Source organism: Sturnira hondurensis, unplaced genomic scaffold (genome assembly GCF_014824575.4).
Source record: "Sturnira hondurensis isolate 20B ecotype Veracruz unplaced genomic scaffold, ASM1482457v3 Scaffold0001390, whole genome shotgun sequence".
NCBI classification, from domain to species: Eukaryota; Metazoa; Chordata; class Mammalia; order Chiroptera; family Phyllostomidae; genus Sturnira; species Sturnira hondurensis.
The window spans coordinates 25911-50364 of NW_028074021.1; the positions used below are offsets into that span (position 1 = coordinate 25911).

The window sequence follows — 24454 nt, forward strand, 5'->3', positions numbered from 1 at the left end:
CCTACAGCCAAGATTGCTTTATCCATCAAAACTTTCATTTAGAATGGAAGGACAGATAAAGTGCTTCTCAGATAAGGTCAAGTTCAAGGAGTTCATCATCACCAAGCCCTTATTATATGAAATGCTAAAGGGACTTATATAAGAAAAAGAAGATGAAAAATATTAACAGTGAAAAGACAGCAAACACACAGTTATTAACAACCACACCTAAAACAAAAGCAAACCAAGAGGACAGCTAGATCAGGAGTGGAACCATAGAAATGAAGAACACATGGCGGGTTAGAAACAGGGGTGGGAGGAGGAGAAGGGGAGAGAAGGCACAGAAAATAGCATAGATGGTAGGTAGAAAATAGATAGGGGGAGGGTGAGAATAGTGGAGGAAATATAGAATCTAAAGAACTTGAGACACGTGGTTATAAACTAAGGGGGGGAGAATGGCAGGGGAGGGAGTGTGCGGGTGGAGGGGAATGAAGGGGGGAATAGAAAAACTGTAATGGTGTAATCAATACAATATATTTAAAAAATAAAATAAAATAAAAAGTCCTCTCCTGAGGATATGTTTATTGATTTTATACAGGGGCGGTGATAGAATGAAACATCTATGTGCGAGAGAAACATCTATTGGTTGCTTCTCAAGAATCCACTTGATGGGGATCCAACCCACAACCTACGTGTATGTGCCCTGACCTGGGGCTCGCAACCTTTTTGGTGTACAGGACAACACTCCAACTAAATTAGCCCCCCAGCTAGTTGTTTTTAAGGTGTCCATTGTACCATCCAACCCTTCAATCCATTTACACAGTGTTGTGCACTAGTCTAAATCAGTGAGTTGATCCAGGACCTTCAAAGGTTTCTCTAGTTGTGAGATGAAAGCCGTTGTCTCTCCCTAAAACAATTTCAAGCATCAATGAACAAGCATCATTTTACAGCTGGAGAGTTCTATATAATCTGGGTATGGCCACTAGCCCACAGGTGATTTGAGGATGAAAGAAATCTAATCAGTTGCCTTCCAGAGCCTTCTCTGGAAGGGTCCCCAAGCAATGGTGTAGGCACATGTTCAGCAGAGTGTGCTATAGGACTGGAGGGGGAGACTAGAGGTTTGAGGGCTTCAGGTGTATCTTCCAGGAGAAAAAAAAAGCCACTGGGGACTGTCTGTGTGTGCATGAGAGGCAAAGGTGTGCTGGTCTCTTCCTGCTTTCATACAGAGTGAATGAAACAGGCAGGAATGGATAATAATGATCTTCATGTAAAACAATGGGTATTTCTGGGAATCAGTGGCCAGTTGGAGATGAAAGGTAAAAAAGAGACTTTTAGTGTGGCAGCTTAAAAGTAAAAGGGAAATTTCATGATACTGTCTGACCAAAGTGGTCTGATGTCTACCTGCAGGAGGCCAGGTGATCAGCAGAGCTGAGGTTATCCCTAATCTACCAGTTAATAAATGCAACAGAATATACTGAAGGGGATGACTTTACAAAGAAATGATCATCACAAAATTCTGAGAGGCACGTGAGTAGAAGGAGGAGGAGCATGGAGACAGATACCATTGGCAGTGGTCTTGCCCTTGGTGTGGATGGTGCTTTTGTGGGCATCCATTATGTCTCAGGGCTTACACACACTCTTTCATATGTTTTAGATATTACATAAAATGTTTCAGTAAACTCATCAAAATAGGGCACTCTATTTCTATTTTCTTGTGTAATTGAGAATTAACCACATGTTTCATTTTATTTTTCTCTCATTCCCATCAACATACAAACACACTCCAATTTCTCCATCATACTCCTCTCCAGATTTGCCCCGTTTCGGGCACTTCTCATGTCTCCTCTCTCATTTTCTGCTTGCTGTTTACTGAACGTTTTTGTGGCCCCTCCCACCACATTCACATGTTGGAGCTGCAATCCCCAACGTGTTGTTATTTGGAGGTAGGACCTTTGGGCGGTGTAAATTCAGATGAGGCATCTATCATGGGTTTGAACCTCATTTTCATCTGGGGCTGCATCAGCCTGGAGGTGGCCTCCAAAGGACCGAATGTAATTTAGGACTGTACAGATGTAACCACTCCTTAACAGTTAAGTGAGAGCTTGGCACCGCCACCAGGTGGAACCAAGGTGCCGAGCGGGATAAAACAAGGTGGGGGGCTGGATTTGGCTGGAGGGCCTTGTGTTTGAGTCTTTAAAATGGGGTTAGTGCCCTTAGAAGAAGTGGGAGAACTTCTGGCCAAGATGGAGGTGTAGGTAGACACACTGTACCTCCTCGCACGACCAAAATAAGGACAACAACAATTTAAAAACAAAATAACAATGAGAACTGACAGAAAATTGAAGTGTATGAAATTCAGACAACCAAAGAGATAAAATAGAGACATTCATCTAGACCAGTAGGCGGGGCAGAGTCAGGAAGCTGGGTGGAGAGGGGTCACAGCATGAAAAACAGAGGCCCTGGGTGCACAAGGCACCCCAGGCGTGCCAGACGGCAGCGGGCAAACTCCGGGTGCGGGGTGGCAATGGGCAAACCCAGAGAGGTGGCAATTGTGAAATGAGGCACTGCGTGCAAGGTGGCTGGCTGACTGAGCAGTCCCACATTCGTGGGCAGATAAACCTGGCTAAGTTGGGGAGTGAGACAGACCGCACAACCCAGGGTCCCAGTGCCAGGAAATAAAGTCTGAAAACACCAATTGAAAACACCTGTAGGGGTTGAGGCACAGGAAGAGACTCCCAGCCTCATGGGAGAATTCATTGGAGAAACCCACAGGGTACCAGACGGTGTGGAGGTCCACCCACAGGAGAATCAGCACCGGAGGGGCCTAGTTTGCTTGGGGGAGGCCGTGAAGGGGACTGAAATCAGAGGGAGAGTGGACGGAGTGCCATTGGTCCCTCTCAAACCCCGCCCCCAGATACAGTGTCAAAAGCCAGTGACTGGGTTGCCCCGCCCTGATGAACACCCAAGGCTCCACCCCTCATACATAACAGGTGTGACAAGACCAAAAAAAAAATGGCCAAAATGGAACAACAGATCAAAGTTCCAGAAATAAGTGACAAAGAGATAGCCAACCTATCAGATGCATAGTTCAAAGCATTGGTGATCAGGGTGCTCACAGAATTTGTTGAATTTGGTCGCAAATTAGATGAAAAAATGAAGGCTCCACCAAGTGAAATGAAGGAAAATGCACAGGGAACCAATAGTGATGGAAAGAAAACTGGGACTCAATTCAATGGAATGGGCCAGAAGGAAGAAAGAAACAACCAAACAGAAAAGAATGAAGAAATACGAATTCAAAAAAAGTGAGGAGAGTCTTAGGAGCCTCCAGGACATCTTTAAATGTTCCAACATCCAAATTATAGGGGTACCAGAAGGGGAAGAGAAAGAGCAACAAGTGGAAAAGTTATTTAAACAAATAATAAAGGAGAACTTCCCCAATCTGGTGTAGAATATAGACTTCCAGAAAGTCCGGGAAGCTCAGAGAGTCCCAAAGAAGTTGGACCCAAGTAGGAAAACACCAAGGCACATCATAATTACATGAGCCAAGATTAAAATGAAGGAGAGAATCCTAGAAGCAGCAAGAGATAAAGAGACAGTGACCTACAAAGGAGTTCCCATCAGACTGTCAGCTGATTTCTCAAAAGAGACCTTACAGGCAAGAAGGGGCTGGAAAGAAGTATTCCAAGCTACAAAAGGCAAGGATCTAATCCAAGTTTCCTCTATCCAGCAAAGCTTTCATTTATAATGGGAGAGCAGATAAAGTGCTTCTCAGATAAGCTCAAGTTCAAGGAGTTCATCATCACCAATCCCTTATTCTATGAAATGTTAAAGGGACTTATTTAAGAAAAAGAAGATGAAAAACATGTATAGTAAAATGACAGCAAACTCACAATTATTAACAACCACCCCTAAAACAAAAAGAAAAACAAACTAAGCAAACAACTAGAACAGGAACAGAACTACAGAAATGGAGATCAAATGGAGGGTTAGCAAGAGGGGAGTGGGAGGAAGAGAGGGGGGGAAAGGTACAGAGAATGAGTAGCATAGATGGTACGTAGAAAACAGACAGGGGGAGGGCAAGAATAGTGTGGGAACTGTAGAATCCAAAGAACTTATGACACATGGACATGAACTAAGGTGGGGGGAATTTGGGTGGAGGAGGGTGTGCAGGGTGGAGGGCAATGAAGGGGGGCAATGGGACAACTGTAATAGCATAATCAATAAGATATATTTTTAAAAATTGGGAGAGAGTAGCATTGTCGCTCTATGACATGTGAGGATGCATGGAGAGGTGGCAGTCTACAAACCTTCATATACTCCCGCACCAGGACCCAATCTACCAGCACATTGATCTTCAGCTTCCCAGCCTCTGAAACTGTGAAAAAATAAATTTGTTGTTTAGCTACCTAGTCTAGGGTACATTGTTATAGCTGCCAAAACTAAGACACAGGTTCTTCCTCTCTCCCTGATTCCTTAATGTTGCAGTGCCCCAGGACTTACCCCTGGACTTCTCTGTCCACACTTGCTCCCCACCCACCTTTTTAAAAAATCTTTTCATCTTCGCCCAAGGGAATTTTTTTCATTTGCCTTTTTTAAAAAGAAAAAGAGAGAGAGAGAGAAAGAGAGAAACATCTGTGTTAAAGACAAGCATCAGTTGGTTGGCTGTACACTCACCCAGACCGAGGACCTGCAGTGGACCAGGGATAGTACCTGCCACCTGGGTGTGTGCCCTAACCAGACGATGCTCCAGCTGAGCCACACCAGCCAGGCCTCCCCCAACCCCTTTTTAGTCTCATCAAGTCTCAGGTTTTATATAATCACATTTATATTTCTAACCCCAGTTCTCCTCTAAACTCCACACTAGAATATCCAACTCTCTACTTGATAGTACCACATGGTGTCCAAGAGGCCTCTTAAACTTCACGTGCTCCTGGTATTCCTTTTCCAACCAACTCCTTCGGTCTTCCCTGTATAAGCAAATAGCAATTCCATCCCTGCAGTTGCTCACACAAAATCTTGGACACTATCCCCAGTTGGCTTTACTCTCATACCTTAAATGAGTCAGATAAAAAGCTGTTGGCTCTGTCTTCACTAGGTACCCAGAGCCTGAGAGCTTCTCTCCACCTCCGCCACCACTGCCCTAATCAAGCAAACTTCGTCCCCCACCTGGACCAGTGCAACGGCTTCCTGTCTCACCCCCTGGTTTCCACCCTTGCCCTCCTATGGCCTATTGTGTACACAGCTACCAGAGTAATCCTATGGAAACCTGACTGATCACGGCCTTCCTGTGTTTGGATTCCAGATGCCTTCCACCTTACTTGGAGTGAGAGACAAGGTGGTCTGCAAGGCCCTCTGAACTGGCCATTTTCTCATTTTCTCTTCCCTCACTTCCCTCCAGCCACACTGGCTGTCTTGCTATCCCTTAGAAACCCTAGGGCCTCTCCTGTCTCAGGACCTTTGCACTCACATTTCTTTGTCTGGAGCATGATTTCCTCCGATATCCAAAAGGATATTCACTCCTCAGCTCCTTTCAGTCTGTCTTCAAATGCCACCTTTTCAGGGAGCCTTCACCGACCCCTCTGTGGAAAATGGAATACCAGCATCCCTTCCAGATAGTCCTGTTCTTTGCCATCACTACATACCATGTAGTTTTCTATTTATGTTATTTTATTTCATCCAATTGAATGCATTTATTTAACTTACTTTATTGTTGTTCAATTACAGTTGTCTGCATTTTCTCCCCTCCCCTCCCCCCACCCCAGCCAAACCCACCTCCCTCCCTTGCTTCCACCCTCCCCCCTTGGTTTTGCCCTTGTGTCCTTGTGTCCTTTATAGTAGTTCCTGAAACTCCTTCTGCTCACTGTCCCCTCCCCCCTCCCCTCTGGCTGTTGTTAGACTGCTATTAATTTCAATGTCTCTAGTTATATTTTGTTTGCTTTTTTCTTTTGTTGATTATATTCCAGTTAAAGGTGAGATCATATGGTATTTGTCCCTCACCACCTGGCTTATTTCACTTAGCATAATGCTTTCTAGTTCCATCCATGCCGTTGCAAAGGGCATAAGCTCTTTTTTTTTCTCTACTGCATAGAATTCCATTGTGTAAATGTACTATAGTTTTCTGATCCACTCATTTGTTGATGGGCACCTAGGTTGCTTCCAGCACTTAGCTGTTATAAATTGTGCTGCTATGAACGTTGGGGTGCATAGGTTCTTTTGCATTGGTGTTTCAGGGATCTTAGGATATAACCCCAAGAGTGGAATTGCTGTGTCAAAAGGCAGTGCCATTTTTAATTTTCTGAGGAAATTCCGTACTGTTTCCCACAGTGGCTGCACCAGTCTGCTTTCCCACCAACAATGCACTAGGGGTCCTGTTTTTCCACATCCTCTCCAACACTTGTCTGTTGATTTGTTTAGGATGGCCATTCTGACCAGTGTGAAGTGGTATGTCAATGTGGTTTTAATTTGCACCTCTCTAATGGCTAGTTATGCTGAGCATGTTTTCATGTGTTGCTGGACCCTCTCATACTGTGTATTTTTTGAAAATGTTTTATTTCTNGGTGGGGGATGTTGTGCATAACAGAAGAAGAATAAAGTGGGATAAAAACAGAAGGCTCCAGAGACAAGAAACGCAAGCAGTTTTGAGGGGAAGCCTGAAAGTCCAGCTCCCGGCCCACTCTCCATTCCACGTGCCCCAGGGACTGTATCTGCCACAAGACACCACATCTTTCTAATAGATACAAAAGTGCCATACAGGCTGGAGGCAGTCCTGAGGAGTCAAAGTCACCACAGAAGCCACAAGTGTCAAGGACAGAGAAGTCTTGTCTGCCCCACCACGTTCCCAATGGTTAATTTCTCTCTCTTTTTTAAATTTACTAAAAAAAAGTTTTTTATTTTAGAGAGATGGGAAGGGAGGGAGAAAAACAGGGAGAGAAACATCGATGTGAGAGAGAAACATCGATTGACTGCCTTCCATATGCACCGCAACCAAGGACTGAACCTGCAACCCAGGCGTGTGCCCTGCCTGGGAATTGAACCAGGGACCTTTTGGTTTGCAGGATGATACCCAACAAACAGAGCCATTCTGGCCAGGGCAAAAATCACTCAAATTCTTAAAGGAGTAGAATTTCATGGGGTAGACATTGTTCCTTTGTGTGGAATAAATAGTTTGTTCTTTATAAGAAAGTGATTATAGGAGGTGCTGCACCCCTAGGGGTGGAAAGAAAAGTAGCAGGAGGAAAAGGGGTCCAGAACCATGAAAGATAGGTATGCTTGTCTGCCTCTCTGGTTCTCTCTGAAGAAAGAGGGTGCACTTTCTCATTGTCGTTCTCCCTCACAAAGATGCACTTTGTGATAGGCAGAATTCCAAGATAGCGCCAAGATTTCAGCCCCCTACTGTATGTGTCCTGTATAATCTCATCTGGTTATATATAATTTCATCTGTTTACATGTGGGTGGGACCTGTGAAAATGCTGGGAATCTTTGATAACTCTTGTAATTAACATTGTTTGCAAAAGGGAATTTTTCTGGGGTAATTAAGGTCCCTATTGGATAACTTCGAGTTCCTGAAAAGGGAGATTATCCTGAGTGGCCCTAACCTAATCAGATGACAAGAGCAGACACCCTCTCTGGCAGGGAGAACACAAACAGCTGTGTTGTGAGTTGCTGTGACAGGGCCATATAGCTAGGACCTGATGGTGGCTTCCAAGAGCTGAGCGCTCTCTCTGGCCAATGGCCAATAAGAAAACACAGACTTCAATCCTACAACAACAATCCTTCAATCCTTCAATCCTCAGCAACAAACTGAGTTCTGCTGACCCTGATCGTCTTACAAGATTGCAGCCCCAGCTCATACCTAGATTTCAGCCTAGTGTGTCCTTTGAGCAGAGTATCCTGCCCTGTGGACACTGAGATTGTCAATTGTGTTGTTTTTAGCTGCTAAACTTGTAGCGATTTGTTACACAGCCGATGAAACTGATGTATATATGAGGAGAAATTATGTACACAGGGTGGATTGGCTCCATGCACTGCTGAACCCTGGAACTGCACGGGGCGTGGACAGGCCTCCAACGTGGTGCAACCAGTGCCACTGCCCAGTCCCAACCCCACAGTGACCCAAACAGCTCACATGATGGGGCCCCATCTCATTCCTCCCGTGAAGTGACAAACTGAAGGTCTGAAAAAGCTGAACCACGACTTGAGCCACTCAGGATAGGTGGGACTTACCTTCTGAGCTGACATGCTGGTGGCACTAAGGCTGGTCAGGGTCCCTCCTCCTGATGCCACACTTGCCCTTGCTTGGCCTAATGCGACTTTAGCTTCTCAGATACAAGTAGCGAAGCTGAATGAACCCTGAAGTATCACTTCTCAGGAGAGCCTCTTGGAGGCAGGTAGGAGAAGGAAGAAAAATGGAAGGAGAAGAATAAAAGGAGAATTTTATTCGGTAAACAAATATTTATAGTGCCCATTATATTTGAAGTCCTGTTCCAGGCCCCAGCAATACACAGGGAAGAAAACAAAAATCCATAAACTCCAGCAAGCAAACATAGAGAAATAAAACATTTTCAAAAAATACACAGTATGAGAGGGTCCAGCAACACATGAAAACATGCTCAGCATAACTAGCCATTAGAGAGGTGCAAATTAAAACCACATTGACATACCACTTCACACTGGTCAGAATGGCCATCCTAAACAAATCAACAGACAAGTGTTGGAGAGGATGTGGAAAAACAGGACCCCTAGTGCATTGTTGGTGGGAAAGCAGACTGGTGCAGCCACTGTGGGAAACAGTACGGAATTTCCTCAGAAAATTAAAAATGGCACTGCCTTTTGACACAGCAATTCCACTCTTGGGGTTATATCCTAAGATCCCTGAAACACCAATGCAAAAGAACCTATGCACCCCAACGTTCATAGCAGCACAATTTATAACAGCTAAGTGCTGGAAGCAACCTAGGTGCCCATCAACAAATGAGTGGATCAGAAAACTATAGTACATTTACACAATGGAATTCTATGCAGTAGAGAAAAAAAAAGAGCTTATGCCCTTTGCAACGGCATGGATGGAACTAGAAAGCATTATGCTAAGTGAAATAAGCCAGGTGGTGAGGGACAAATACCATATGATCTCACCTTTAACTGGAATATAATCAACAAAAGAAAAAAGCAAACAAAATATAACTAGAGACATTGAAATTAATAGCAGTCTAACAACAGCCAGAGGGGAGGGGGGAGGGGACAGTGAGCAGAAGGAGTTTCAGGAACTACTATAAAGGACACAAGGACACAAGGGCAAAACCAAGGGGGGAGGGTGGAAGCAAGGGAGGGAGGTGGGTTTGGCTGGGGTGGGGGGAGGGGAGGGGAGAAAATGCAGACAACTGTAATTGAACAACAATAAAGTAAGTTAAATAAATGCATTCAATTGGATGAAATAAAATAACATAAATAGAAAACTACATGGTATGTAGTGATGGCAAAGAACAGGACTATCTGGAAGGGATGCTGGTATTCCATTTTCCACAGAGGGGTCGGTGAAGGCTCCCTGAAAAGGTGGCATTTGAAGACAGACTGAAAGGAGCTGAGGAGTGAATATCCTTTTGGATATCGGAGGAAATCATGCTCCAGACAAAGAAATGTGAGTGCAAAGGTCCTGAGACAGGAGAGGCCCTAGGGTTTCTAAGGGATAGCAAGATAGCCAGTGTGGCTGGAGGGAAGTGAGGGAAGAGAAAATGAGAAAATGGCCAGTTCAGAGGGCCTTGCAGACCATTTTATCTTTCACTCCAAGTAAGGTGGAAGGCATCTGGAATCCAAACACAGGAAGGCCGTGATCAGTCAGGTTTCCATAGGATTACTCTGGTAGCTGTGTACACAATAGGCCATAGGAGGGCAAGGGTGGAAACCAGGGGGTGAGACAGGAAGCCGTTGCACTGGTCCAGGTGGGGGACGAAGTTTGCTTGATTAGGGCAGTGGTGGCGGAGGTGGAGAGAAGCTCTCAGGCTCTGGGTACCTAGTGAAGACAGAGCCAACAGCTTTTTATCTGACTCATTTAAGGTATGAGAGTAAAGCCAACTGGGGATAGTGTCCAAGATTTTGTGTGAGCAACTGCAGGGATGGAATTGCTATTTGCTTATACAGGGAAGACCGAAGGAGTTGGTTGGAAAAGGAATATCAGGAGCACGTGAAGTTTAAGAGGCCTGTTGGACACCATGTGGTACTATCAAGTAGAGAGTTGGATATTCTAGTGTGGAGTTTAGAGGAGAACTGGGGTTAGAAATATAAATGTGATTATATAAAACATGAGACTTGATGAGACTAAAAAGGGGTTGGGGGAGGCCTGGCTGGTGTGGCTCAGCTGGAGCATCGTCTGGTTGGGGCACACACCCAGGTGGCAGGTGCTATCCCTGGTCCACTGCAGGTCCTCGGTCTGGGTGAGTGTACAGCCAACCAACTGATGCTTGTCTTTAACACAGATGTTTCTCTCTTTCTCTCTCTCTCTCCCTGTCTCTCTCTCTCTCTTTTTCTTTTTAAAAAAGGCAAATGAAAAAAATTCCCTTGGGCGAAGATGAAAAGATTTTTTTAAAAGGTGGGTGGGGAATCAAGTGTGGACAGAGAAGTCCAGGGGTAAATCCTGGGACACTGCAACATTAAGGGATCAGGGAGAGAGGAAGAACCTGTGTCTTAGTTTTGGCAGCTATAACAATATACCCTAGACTCGGTAGCTAAACAACAAATTTATTTTTTCACAGTTTCAGAGGCTGGGAAGCTGAAGATCAATGTGCTGGCAGATTGGGTCCTGGTGCGGGAGTATATGAAGGTTTGTAGACTGCCACCTCTCCATGCATCCTCACATGTCATAGGGCGACAATGCTACTCTCTCCCACTTTTTAAATGTATTTTATTGATTATGCAGTTACAGTTGTCTCATTTCCCCCTTCATTCCCCTCCACCCTGCCCCCCCACTATTCCCCCCTTTAGTTTATGTCCACATGTCTCAAGTTCTTTACCTTCTGCATTTCCCATACTATTCTTGCCCTCCCACTGTCTGTTTTCTACCTACCATCTATCCTACTTATTCTCTGTACCTTTCCCCCTCTCTCCTCTTCCCACTCCCCTGTTGCTAACCCTCCATTTGATCTCCATTTCTGTAGTTCTGTTCCTGTTCTAGTTGTTTGCTTAGTTTGTTTTTCTTTTTGTTTTAGGGGTGGTTATTAATAATTGTGAGTTTGCTGTCATTTTAGTATACATGTTTTTCATCTTCTTTTTCTTAGATAAATCCCTTTAACATTTCATAGAATAAGGGATTGGTGATGATGAACTCCTTGAACTTGAGCTTATCTGAAAAGCACTTTATCTGCCCTTCCATTCTAAATGAAAGCTTTGCTGGATAAAGCAATCTTGGATTAGGTCCTTGCCTTTCATAGCTTGGAATACTTCTTTCCAGCCCCTTCTTGCCTGTAAGGTCTCTTTTGAGAAATCAGCTGACAGTCTTGTGGGACCTCCTTTGTAGGTGATTGTCTCTTTATCTTTTGCTCTCTCTAGAATTCTCTCCTTCATTTTTATCTTGGCTCATGTAATTATGATGTGCCTTGTTGTGTTCCTACTTGGGTCCAACTTCTTTGGGACTCTCTGAGCTTCCTGGACTTTCTGGAAGTCTATATCCTACGCCTGATTGGGGAAGTTCTCCTTTATTATTTGTTTAAATAACTTTTCCACTTGTGCTCTTTCTCTTCCCTTTCTGATACCCCTATAATTTGGATGTTGGAATGTTCAAAGATGTCCTGGGGGCTCCTAAGACTCTCCTAATTTTTTTTTGAATTTTTGTTTCTTCATTCTTTTCTGTTTGGCTGTTTCTTCATTCCTTCTGGTCCATTCCATTGAATTGAACCCCAGTTTTCTTTCCATCACTATTGGTTCCCTGTGCATTTTCCTTCATTTCACTTGGCTTAGCCTTAATTTTTTATCTAATCTGTGTCCAAATTCAACAAATTCTGTGAGCACCCTGATCACCAATGCTTTGAACTATGCATCTGATAGGTTGGCTATCTCTTTGTCAATTACTTGTATTATTTCTGGAGCTTTCATCTGTTGTTCCATTTCAGCCATTTTTTTTTGTCTTGTCACACCTGTTATGTATGAGGGGTGGATCCTTGGGCGTTCATCACGGCGGGCAACCCAGTCACTGGCTTTTGACACTGTATGTGGGGGCGGGGTTTGAGAGGGAACAATGGCACTCCGTCCACTCTCCCTCTGATTTCAGTCCCCTTCACGGCCTCCCCCAAGCAAACTGGGCCCCTCTGGTTCTGATTCTCCTGTGGGTGGACCTGCATACCGTCTGGTACCCTGTGGGTTTCTCCAATGAATTCTCCCATGGGGCTGGGGGTCTCTTCCTGTGCCTCAACCCCCACAGGTGTTTTCAATTGGTGTTTTCAGACTTTATTTCCTGGCACTGGGACCCTGGGTTGTGCAGTCTGTTTCACTCCCCAACTTAGCCACGTTTATCCGGCCACGGATGTGGGACTGCCCAGTCAGCCAGCCACCTTGCACGCAGTGCCTCATTTCACAATTGCCACCTTGCTGGGTTTGCCCATGGCCACCCCCCACCCCGGGGTTTGCCCACTGCCGTCTGGCACACCTGGGGTGCCTTGTGCACCCAGGGCCTCTGCTTTTTGTGCTGTGACCCCTCTCCACCCAGCTTCCTGACTCTGCCCCGCCTACTGGTCTAGATGAATGTCTCTATTTTATCTCTTTGGTTGTCCAAATTTCATACACTTCAATTTTCTGTCAGTTCTCATTGTTATTTTGTTTTTACATTGTTGTTGTCCTTATTTTGGTTGTGCGAGGAGGCACAGTGTGTCTACCTACACCTCCATCTTGGCCAGAAGTTCTCCCACTTCTTCTAAGGGCACTAATCCCATTATAAAGACTCAAACACAAGGCCCTCCTGCTGAATCCAGCCCCCCACCTTGTTTTATCCCGCTCAGCACCTTGTTTCCACCTGGTGGCGGTGCCGAGTTCTCACTTAACTGTTAAGGAGTGGTTACATCTGTACAGTCCTAAATTACATTCGGTCCTTTGGAGGCCACCTCCAGGCTGATGCGGCCCCCGTGAAAATGAGGTTCACACCCATGATAGATGCCTCATCTGAATTTACACCTCCCGAAGGTCCTACCTCCAAATACCAACACATGGGGATTGCAGCTCCAACATGTGAATGTGGGGGGAGAGGCCACAAAAATGTTCAGTAAACAGCAAGCAGAAAATGAGAGAGGAGTCATGAGAAGTGCCCGAAACGGGGCAAATCTGGAGAGGAGTATGATGGAGAAATTGGAGTGTGTTTGTACGTTGATGGGAATGAGAGAAAAATAAAATGAAACATATGGTTAATTCTCAATTACACAAGAAAATAGAAATAGAGTGCCCTATTTTGATGAGTTTACTGAAACATTTTATGTAATATCTAAAACATATGAAAGAGTGTGTGTAAGCCCTGAGACATAATGGACGCCCACAAAAGCACCATCCACACCAAGGGCAAGACCACTGCCAATCGTACCTGTCTCCGTGCTCCTCCTCCTTCTATCCACGTGCCTCTCAGAATTTTGTGATGATTATTTCTTTGTAAAGTCATCCCCTTCAGTATATTCTGTTGCATTTATTAACTGGTAGATTAGGGATAACCTCAGCTCTGCTGATCACCTGGCCTCCTGCATGTAGATATCAGACCACTTTGGTCAGACAGTATCATGAAATTCCCCTTTTACATTTAAGCTGCCACACTAAAAGTCTCTTTTTTACCTTCCATCTCCAACTGGCCTCTGATTCGCAGAAATACCCATTCTTTTACATGAAGATCATTATTATCCATTCCTGCCTGTTTCATTCACTCTGTATGAAAGCAGGAAGAGACCAGCATACCTTTGCCCCTCATACACACACAGAACAGTCCCCAGTGGCTTTTTTTTTCTCCTGGAAGATACACCCGAAGCCCTCAAACCTCTAGTTTCCCCCTCCAGTCCTATAGCACTCTGCTGAACATGTGCCTACACCATTGCTTGGGGACCCCTCCAGAGAAGGCTCTGGAAGGCAACTGATTAGATTTCTTTCATCCTCAAATCACCTGTGGGCTAGTGGCCATACCCAGATTATATAGAACTCTCCAGCTGTACAATGACCTCCAAGAGCCTGACAAATGCCAACAGACTGTGCCCCTTACAAATGGATGACAGTAGGCTCTGAAAAGCCCTCTGCATACATAAACCAAAACCCCAGCTTCCACCGACCCTTGTTCACTGGTGCTTGAAATTGCTTTAAGGAGAGACAATGGCTTTCATCTCACAACTAGAGAAACCTTTGAAAGTCCTGGATCAACTCACTAATTTAGACTAGTGCACAACACTGTGTAAATGGATTGAAGGGTTGGATGGTACAATGGACACCTTAAAAACACCTACCTGAGTGGCTAATTTGGTTGGAGGGTCGTCCTGTACACCAAAAAGGTTGCAAGCCCAGGTCAGGGCACATACACATAGGTTGTGGGTTGGATCCCCAGTAAGTGGATTCTTGAGGAGCAACCAATAGATGTTTCTCTCCCACATAGATGCTTCATTCTATCACCTCCCCTGTATAAAATAAACATATTCTCAGGAGAGGACTTTTTTTTAAATGGGCGTAAAGTGACAAAGGATGCACCAGAGAGGGATGGGGGCATACCTGAGAGGTTAAAAAAGCAAAATCTTAAAATCATTAGACCTAGAGTCCTCTTTGGCCCTACTGCCTGCTGTGCGTCCATAGGAAAGTTACTCAGAGTTTTGAGCCTGTTTCTTATTTCTAAAACGAAGGTAAACATCTACCTCCGGAATTACTGGGAGACTTTGATGCCATTGTGCACGGTGAATATTTTCCTCCTTTCTGTTGCTTCAGGCATCTGGAGCTCTATTCTGAACCACAGCAACGCCATCCTCCTAGTGCTTTAGATAATGAGAGTGAGGAATCTAGAACCACCAAATGTGGGTTCAAATACTAGCTCTATCATTTGCTGTGATCTTGGGCAAGTCACTTGACCACTCTGCCGTCCCCTCATCTCTCAGTAAACACAGTAATAGTTCTTGCCTCTGGGGTGGTCCTAAGGATTAAATGAGATAATAGGCGCCATGTACTTAGGAATCATTCTGGCGTCCATACACATACACAGAACCTGTACTTCAAGAAATGCTTACAATTATTATTCCTAAGGACTTGTCCCCTGCCACCTTCCACAAACCAAAAGATCATTTTAAGCTCCTCCGCTTCCGCTCTGTAATGTACAAAAGTCCACTGTAAATTCCCACACATCCTCGCAGGTTTCCTAAGGCCCCGGCCTCATCCTTAAACCGCCAGGCAACCTGGTCCTCCCACCACAAGCAAACACCCTCAGCTGTTCCCAGTCTCTCCTAATGAGGCCCTGGCAGGACTTTTGGGACTCAGACAATGCAGGAGGTAGCGGCCCAGGGGGCGTGGCAGAGTGAGACGGGTGGGCGGGGCAGGGTGGGTGGGGCGGAAAGGGCTGCTCTGTGACGTTCGCCCCCGCCCCTCCACCCCTCCGCCCCTCAGCTCCTCCCCCACGGTTCCCAGGCAGCGCAGCGAGCGTCAGGGTTGCCAGGCTAAGGCTAAGCTCTAACAAAGCCGGCTTTCGCTCCACCTCTTCTGTGGCTCCAAGCCAAGGCCGGTACCGACCTTGCCCAAGTTCTACTGCTTTCCCTCTGCCAAGGGTGCCAGGCACCGAATCTCTCACCGCACTTCCCTCCTGAGGCCAGGCACCAGGTGTCAGCTGGTGCCAGACAGCTTATTTGGGGGCGAACCTCAGGTAGCAACCCCGAAAGGGAAGTGGAGGGAGGGGACAGCGGCGAGCACGCCGGGGGCTGCGTGGGTCTAAGGGAAGAGTCCTGCTCCTGGGCCCACCTGAATTCTGAACAAGAGGAGGGGATTATGGTCTTTAAGAGAATATGACCATGGGTGATTTTGGTTCTCTGCCCATACTATATCTGTATTTTTGCACCAAGAACTACTATTTGTGATTTCTTACACAGAGAACAATGATTTGGAAACATAACAGAATCTGGAATCAGAGTCCCGGACCTCACTGACTGGCCAAACCTGTTCTTTTTCTTTTGTAACCTGGTTATAAGAATACCGAGGGTGGGGGGTAGGGGAGGAGACTGGGGTTGTCATGAGGACCAATGAGCATGATTAGCACTTTATAAAGAGCTATCATTGATTCATTTTCCTAATATGTTTTGAGCGCTGACTATATATATTCCAGGCACCAAGCTATAGTGAGACTATAGTGAACAGAAACTGAGCATTTCTGCCCTGAAGTTTACCGTCCACTGGGAGAGGCAGGTGGTCCTAAGGATTAAAAGAATCATGCAGTTTAGTTTAAACTTGGAGCTAAATGCTGGTGAGGCAAGTTGGGTAAGTGGTGCTCTGAGACGATATGATGAAACTAAGGGAGAGCTCAGGGAAAGCTGAGCTGAGATCCGAAACACCTGTGAAAAGGTGGCCAGTGCATTCCAAGCAACAGTAACCATGTGTCCAAAACCCACCACCTCCTATTCCAAACCCAAACAAGTCCATGCAGTTGCTTGGTCTTAGGTTCCAAGAGCTGTTCATAGACACTACCTCTGGGATTCTGGCATCTGGAGCCTTTCATTCAGGTAACTGGAGCCCCTCATTTGTATAACTGAAGCCCTGTTTAGCCCACACCAATAAAACCAAGTGAGAGGTTCCAGAAACGAATCTATATTCCATATGTGATGAGACCTAAATTCTTTACCACTCAGCTAAAAGAAGTGTTGAGTGCTACGATTCTGATTGGGAGTGTTGGCCATGATTCTGATTGGGAGTGATGTGAGTTTAAAAAAAGAGGAAATTGGTTGAATTTAAGAGCTGGAGATGAGGGGCTAGGATGGGCGATTGAGGAGGGCCTACCATACTGAAAGCTTTAAGAATGGAAAAGAACTTTACAAAAACATCATTCTCATGAAATGTTAAGCTAAAATGGACTTTTCCCCACTTCTCTGATCTGAAATGAACAAGTGGTTCGTATTACTCAAAGGCATAAAAGTTGGGCTCTGGGCCTCTTCAACCCAAGGGGCCTATAATGCTAAGTCTCTGTGGCTCAGAAGGACACAGCCCTCCTGACAGTGTGTGGGAACAAGGGAGGAGGGTTTGACCTGCTCCTCCTTCAGTGCTCTCCATTTCTACTGTGGGGCCACCAACGGCCCAGTCCCCCAAACTGGACAAGTGGGGAGTCACCCTAAACTCTTCTCTCTCCTCTTCTTCCTCCCTCAGTGGCTACCAAGTCCTGTAGCTCCTGTCTCTCCTATCCCTCCCCATTGCAACCCCTTTTCAGGGCAATAGTGCGTGAAAGTTGTTACCAAAAGTGCTTCCATGTTCTCCTAACCAGAATCCCTGCCTGAAGCTTCAGTCCACTCCTTTTCCTGTCAGTCAATGCCTATTTCAGAGTCCAACAGAGAAAGGAATCATATAACAAGTTTAACAAATAAAGTTCAATATAAAGAGTGTTTAACTATAATGAAATTGGAGTAATAGAAAGTTGCTTAGTAAGAGATAAAGAGCACATATAGATATAAGCATACATAGATACAGGGACCAACCACAACCGCAACCCTAGAGACAGATCCCAAAGAGACAACCTCCTAAGAGCTTGATGCCAAGGGTGTGACCATATCTCATTGGGTGGCAGAGAAATTGCTGAGGTGCCAAGGAGGCCAAAATCTCTCTGGAGTCCTGGAGAAGCCATTCATGAAAAGGGGACTGACTCACTGGCTTCACTCTGCTACAAAGCTTCCCAAGAGAGGTGCTAGGGAAGCTGGGAACTGCTGGAGACTGGACGGTACAGCAGTCAGGCACTGAAGAGATCGCGTACTGCAGATGCTGGAGAAACTGCACTGCAGGATCCTAGCACTGGAGAAATTGCATGTTCCCGGGCCTGATAAAAGGAGTACATCTGTGAACCCACAACGAACCCCTTCCTCTCCCGGTATCCTTCTCGCACTCTCTCCTGAGGAAGCTGAACATTATGCCCACTGACAAAACGAGAAATGTTTTACAGGTCTAGTTCTGTTTTGCTGAGGAGGCACTGCAGGGTGAATTGGGAGAAGAGGCAGTAAATGGATAACTGGAGGGAGCATCAGGGTAAAATCAAAATCTGATTTTATGACTGTAGTTCTCAAATTCTCTGGTGGCTCCCTATTGCACTTAATAGAAAGTCCAAAAGCCTTACCTTGGCATACCAGGACTTTTATATTCTGAACTTGGGCTGTGTTTTTAGCCTTAGGCCCAAATACTCCCCTTTTCTCCACGCTAGCCCTCCATAATTAATCATAGTTCCCTAAATTTGCCCTGTCCTCTGACACCTCCCCACCTTTGTCTAAGTCATCTTAGCCACAGAGAATTCCCTCCTTGCTCTCATCAGTAATCAGATGCTGTTGAAGTACCTGCTCTGTACCTGGCATTGCTCTGGGGGCTGAGTATATAGCAACCAACAAACCAGCTTTCCTCAAGTCTCTGTTTAAATATCATAACTCTTTGGGAAGTATTTTCTGATCTCCTTTTACCTTTAGCTAAGTTAGATTCCTTACCTAGGAGATTACCTGGTCACCTATATCTAGTGCAGACTTGTTGATACTTACTATTAAACTCTGTTTTAATCACTGATTTTTTTTTCTGTCAGTCTCTTCCAGTAGCCTGGGAGCTGTCTGAGGGCAGGGTGTGGGACTCATGTATTTCTTTATCCCTGTATTCAGCAGTATTCCTGACACATAAGTTTTGTTAGGTTGATTATTTGCCTAGTATCACAAAATGAGTAAGAGATAGGCCCAAGACCAGAATCCTGGTCTCGGGCCTTATAGTCAAGAGCACTTCTTAAGTGCAGCTCAATCCACCCTATGGGACCTATTGGAAAAGACAAGTCAATGTTGAACATCATCAGGAAGGGTAACAGAAACAGGACAGAAGCATAGCCTTGATGGTGTATTGAAAACTAAGGTATGTTCACCCTTCAGAGCCCTTTTATGCATTAAGTCCTTGGATCATGGAAAAGCTGCAGTGAAGTCAGAAGTAGAGAGCCTGAGGAAGTGGGTGAAAATGATGTGGGGGTATTCTGACACTTTACTCTGAAAAATGGAGACTTGCATGCACTTACGAAAGACAAGGTTAAGGTGCCCCCAAATTTGTACACCGGATTCCCAAATCAGGGGACGTGNATTGAAAACTAAGGTATGTTCACCCTTCAGAGCCCTTTTATGCATTAAGTCCTTGGATCATGGAAAAGCTGCAGTGAAGTCAGAAGTAGAGAGCCTGAGGAAGTGGGTGAAAATGATGTGGGGGTATTCTGACACTTTACTCTGAAAAATGGAGACTTGCATGCACTTACAAAAGAAAAGGCTAAGGTGCCCCCAAATTTGTACACTGGATTCCCAAATCAGGGGACGTGCGACACAGCTTTAGGAAGCACGGTTAACATGGCAGTCTGTACATGGTAGCCTTGGATTTGTGCACCACGATGTGAACCTAGGGGAAATCACTGAAGTACAAGCATGGCGAAGTTAAGATAAATCAAAAGAGGTTCACTTGTTAAATAATGAATGTAGAACTCACAACTTCCAAGAGGTGGTGTTAGCATGATATACAAGCAATTTGGGGAAATTTACTAACAACAGAGCCAAAAGTTCTACTCAAAACAGTGGGTGGGGAGACAAGGTCCGATGGGACTACATTCAGCAAATTCGTTGTCTGCATCCAAATCTGGGTTGACTTGGACATGGGCGGGCTCAAGATAGAAAAATTCCAGACTTCTGTGAAATAAAGTTGGAGAAGCAAGATAGTATGAGTCAAACAAATCAAGGAGAGCTTGAAAGTCAGATAGGGCATCATTTTGAGAAGAAAGAAAGAGGTGCAATTGCCTTATTCAGAGAGGGGCAGCATGGGACAGTGTGGAAAGAGTAATGAGGCAGACCTGAGTTCTTGATTAAACTCCAACAGATACTGTGCCAAACCCTTCACTTATTTGTACATCAATTCTGTCACTTGTAAATTGAAGATACTGAACTATATTGTAAGTCAAATTAAGCCCCTTCTTTAAAAAAAAAAATGAAATGTGTTCCTTTTTATTTTCCTGACAGATTTTTTTTTAAAGTTCATCAGGACTGANGACAGTGTGGAAAGAGTAATGAGGCAGACCTGAGTTCTTGATTAAACTCCAACAGATACTGTGCCAAACCCTTCACTTATTTGTACATCAATTCTGTCACTTGTAAATTGAAGATACTGAACTATATTGTAAGTCAAATTAAGCCCCTTCTTTAAAAAAAAATGAAAGGTGTTCCTTTTTATTTTCCTGACAGATTTTTTTTTAAGTTCATCAGGACTGAAGTGGGGAATGGAAGAGAAGGATGAATCAAAAAGGGCTATGATACATCAGACTGATGCAACTGAAAGAGTAAAAGACGTTTGTTTTGGATGCTTTTGTGGGACAGGGGAACTATAGAATAGGTAGGTGGCGGATACGAGTGTGCACGGTTGAGAGTTTACAGCTGGAGATTTGGGAGTCACTGCCACAAAGCTCTGGTTAAATCCTAAAGCAAAACAAAACTAGGAAAAGCATCTCTACCACCAACTAGAAAAGAGTAGTTTGAAAGTAGCTCCAGGCTCCCACTGCAACAACTAAAAAAAAATCTAGAAAAGTAATTTTTAGGAACTGTAAAGACATCAGAGAGCTTTAGAAACAATGAGGACTAGATTAAAACTTCTAGTGTGGAGAGTCCTTCCAAGGTGCGCTGAGGATCACAAGCCATCTTCCTCCCTGGGGACATTCACTAACTTTGAATGTGGACTCAGGACTGTGTTTGACCCCTGCCTAAAGACCTACCATGGAGTAGTCAAACACCACTGGCATGACAGGTCAGAAATTTAAGGCATCCAAACACTTCAGTTTTTACACAATGTCTGACATATTTGAAAAGGACGAGGCATGCATAGAAGCAAGAAAGNCAGAGAGCTTTAGAAACAATGAGGACTAGATTAAAACTTCTAGTGTGGAGAGTCCTTCCAAGGTGCGCTGAGGATCACAAGCCATCTTCCTCCCTGGGGACATTCACTAACTTTGAATGTGGACTCAGGACTGTGTTTGACCCCTGCCTAAAGACCTACCATGGAGTAGTCAAACACCGCTGGCATGACAGGTCAGAAATTTAAGGCATCCAAACACTTCAGTTTTTACACAATGTCTGACATATTTGAAAAGGATGAGGCATGCATAGAAGCAAGAAAGTGTGTCTAGAATCAAGAGGAAAAAAGACATTAGGGACGAGACCCACAGGTAGATCCAACCAGTGAAGTCATCAGACACTGACCCTAAACTAACTATATAGAACATATTCAAGAAAATCAACAGAAGAAATGCAAAAGTGGACAAACAGAATTTCAACACAGAGATTATATCTTATTAAAATCCCTGATGCTCTAGAAGAGAAAATGCAATATCTAAAATTCAGAATTCATTGAATAGCCCTGGCTGGTATTCCTCAGTTATTTGGAGTGTCATCCTGTAACTGAAAGGTTGTGGGTTTGATTCCCAGTCAGGTCATATACCTAAGTTGTGAGTTCAGTCCCCACTATGGGTTTGTATGGGAGGTAACTGATTGATGCTTCCCTCTCTCATTGGTGTTTCTCTTTCTCCCTTCCCCTCTCTCTAAAACCAATGGGAAAAAAATGTCCTTGGGTGAGTATAAAAAATAATTCATTGAACAGGTTTAACAGCAGCTTGGAAAGCAGAAAATATGGTTAGGGAANTGGGTTTGATTCCCAGTCAGGTCATATACCTAAGTTGTGAGTTCAGTCCCCAGCATGGGTTTGTATGGGAGGTAACTGATTGATGCTTCCCTCTCTCATTGGTGTTTCTCTTTCTCCCTTCCCATCTCTCTAAAACCAGTGGGAAAAAAATGTCCTTGGGTGAGTATAAAAAATAATTCATTGAACAGGTTTAACAGCAGCTTGGAAAGCAGAAAATATGGTTAGGGAACTTAAAGGGAGATCTACGGAAAATATCCAGACTGAAAAACAGATGGAAAAAATGGACAAACAAAACAGAGTATATGGCCTAAAATAGATATAATCAATGTCCTAGGACGTCAGGAGAGAGAGCGTAGAATTCTAGAATGTAAGAGTAGGGTTAGTATTTGTAGAAGCAATGCCTGAGAACTTTTTAAAACTGATGAAATGCATCAACCCACACAGCCAAGATGCTCAGCAGAACCTAACCAGGAACACTTGGGCATCATAATGGCAGTCTAATGAAAATCAAAGATAAAGAGAAAAGCATAAAACCAGAGGAAAAAAGGTGCATTTTCTCCAAAGGGACAACTAAAAGTCATTTGGCTTATTTTTAACCAACGATGGAGATAAAAAGGCAGTAGGATTACAGACCTAAAGTACTGCCAGGAAAAAGTTCCTAACCTAGTTTTATAATCAGTGGGTATATCCTTTGAAAAGAAAGACAAAATTAATATATTTTACACAAACAAAAAATTATGGACTTCTTTCCCCACAAACCTGCACTATTGAAAACAGAATTTTTCAACCTGAAAGAAAATAAGCCCAGAGAGTATTAAGGGTTTAACCTTGACCATTAGGAAAGGAGAACACATGGGCTTAAAGAAGTGAGAAAAATGAATATTGACTATTTACAAATAACTTCATATGTCAACAATAATGTATGTAGAAATAAACAGTAATTGTACAAAGGGTGGGAGAAAAATATTAAATTGTTATAAGGTTATTGTTATTATTGATGAAATAAAAGTATTAGGGTAGACTTAATAAATTAAGAATGTGAATTGTAATTGTTAGGGTAATCAGTAAAGAAATAATAAAACAATATATAATTTAAAAAGCTAATAGAAGAGAAAAGTTGGAATAGTAAAAAATATTTGACAGCTTTAAAGAGATAAGAAAAGAATAAAAACAGAAATTAAGAAAATAATCCCATTTACAACAGTAACAGAAAGCATAAACTACATGGGAATAAATGTAACCAAAGATGTGAAGGACATGTACTTTTAAGAAACAAATGACAGAAAACAAAATTTGTTTAAAAAACCATACCAGTATTTATACTAAATGTAACTGGACTATATAATACAATTGACAGACACAATTTTCAGAGTGTAGTTTCTTAAAGTTGGTTCCAAAAGACACATAAACAAAAAGATACAAAAATAATGGTGAGAAAAGTTTGGAAAAATGTATACCTTGCAAAAATGAAGCAAACCAACTAGCAAATCAAGTTGACTTTAAAAGAAGTAAAACTAGGCATAAAGAGGGGCAATAACACAATGAAAGGGTTAATTCAATAGGAAGATTGAAAAAACTTAAATATGTATGCACCTAATAGCAGAGCGGAAAAATTTATCAAGCAACAATTGACAAAACTAAAAGAATAAATAAAACCAATCCATAAGAACCTATGTACACCCCAAAGTTCATAGCAGCACAATTTCCAATAGCCAAGTGCTGAAGCAACCTAAGTGCTCATCAGTAATGGATGGATCAAAAAGCTATGGTACATTTACACAATGGAATTCTATGCAGCAGAAAGAAAGGGGCTTCCACTGTTTGGGACAGCATGGGTGGAACTGGAGAGCATTATGCTCTGTGGAATATACCAGACAGTGAGAGACAAATACCATATGATCTCACCTTTAAGTGGAACCTAATCAACAAAACAAACAAGCAAACAAAACATAACCAGAGACGTTGAAATTAAGAACAAACTGACAGTAACCAGAGGGGAGCTGGGAGGGGGTAATGGGAGGAAAGGGGGAAGGTATTTCAGGAACAACTATAAAGGTCACGTGGACAAAACCAGGAGAGGGTGGAAGCAAGGGAGGGAGGGAGGAATGGCTGGGGTGGGGGGTAAATGCAGACAACTGTACTTGAACAACAACAAAATAATTTAAAAAAAGAAAATAGTATTACGGAGAAAGCTTTGAAAGATAATGTCATCCTTGATTCTCTTACTAAAGTGACTCTGCATAGTTCATGGCTCTGCTTTGTAGTTCAGTTACTATAAAATAACCTAGTTCCACTAGATTCCATATGTTTTTAAGTATATTTTATTGATTATGCTACTACAGCTTTCCCAATTTTAACCCTTTATCTCCCCTCTGCCCTGCACCCCCCAACCCTGCACCATTCCTACCCTCTTAGTTCATGTCCATAGATTGTACATATAAGTTCTTTGAGTTCTCTGTTTCCTATACCATTTTTTATCTCTCCCCATCTATTTTATGTCTACTAATTATGCTGCTTCTTCCCTGTACCTTTTCTTCCCTGTTCCTCCCCTCCCCCTCACCACTGAAAATCCTCCATATGATGTCCATTTCCCTGTTTCTGTTCCTGTTCTAGTTGTTTGCTT

General features: G+C 43.7%; 1 protein-coding gene across 2 annotated transcripts in view; it reads left to right on the plus strand.

Moving 5' to 3' along the window:
- Positions 1-15607: 15607 nt before the first annotated feature.
- LOC118974511 (ropporin-1) overlaps positions 15608-24454 on the plus strand; it is a 34438-nt gene continuing 25591 nt past the window's right edge. Inside the window, exons 1-2 of one of the 2 annotated variants that reach the window (XM_037027975.1) lie at positions 15608-15820; positions 16277-16356. The gene's annotated coding sequence lies outside the window, so the exon portion shown is untranslated. The remainder of the gene's footprint in view (positions 15821-16276; positions 16357-24454) is intronic. The other variant, XM_037027966.1, reaches the window with a different exon arrangement.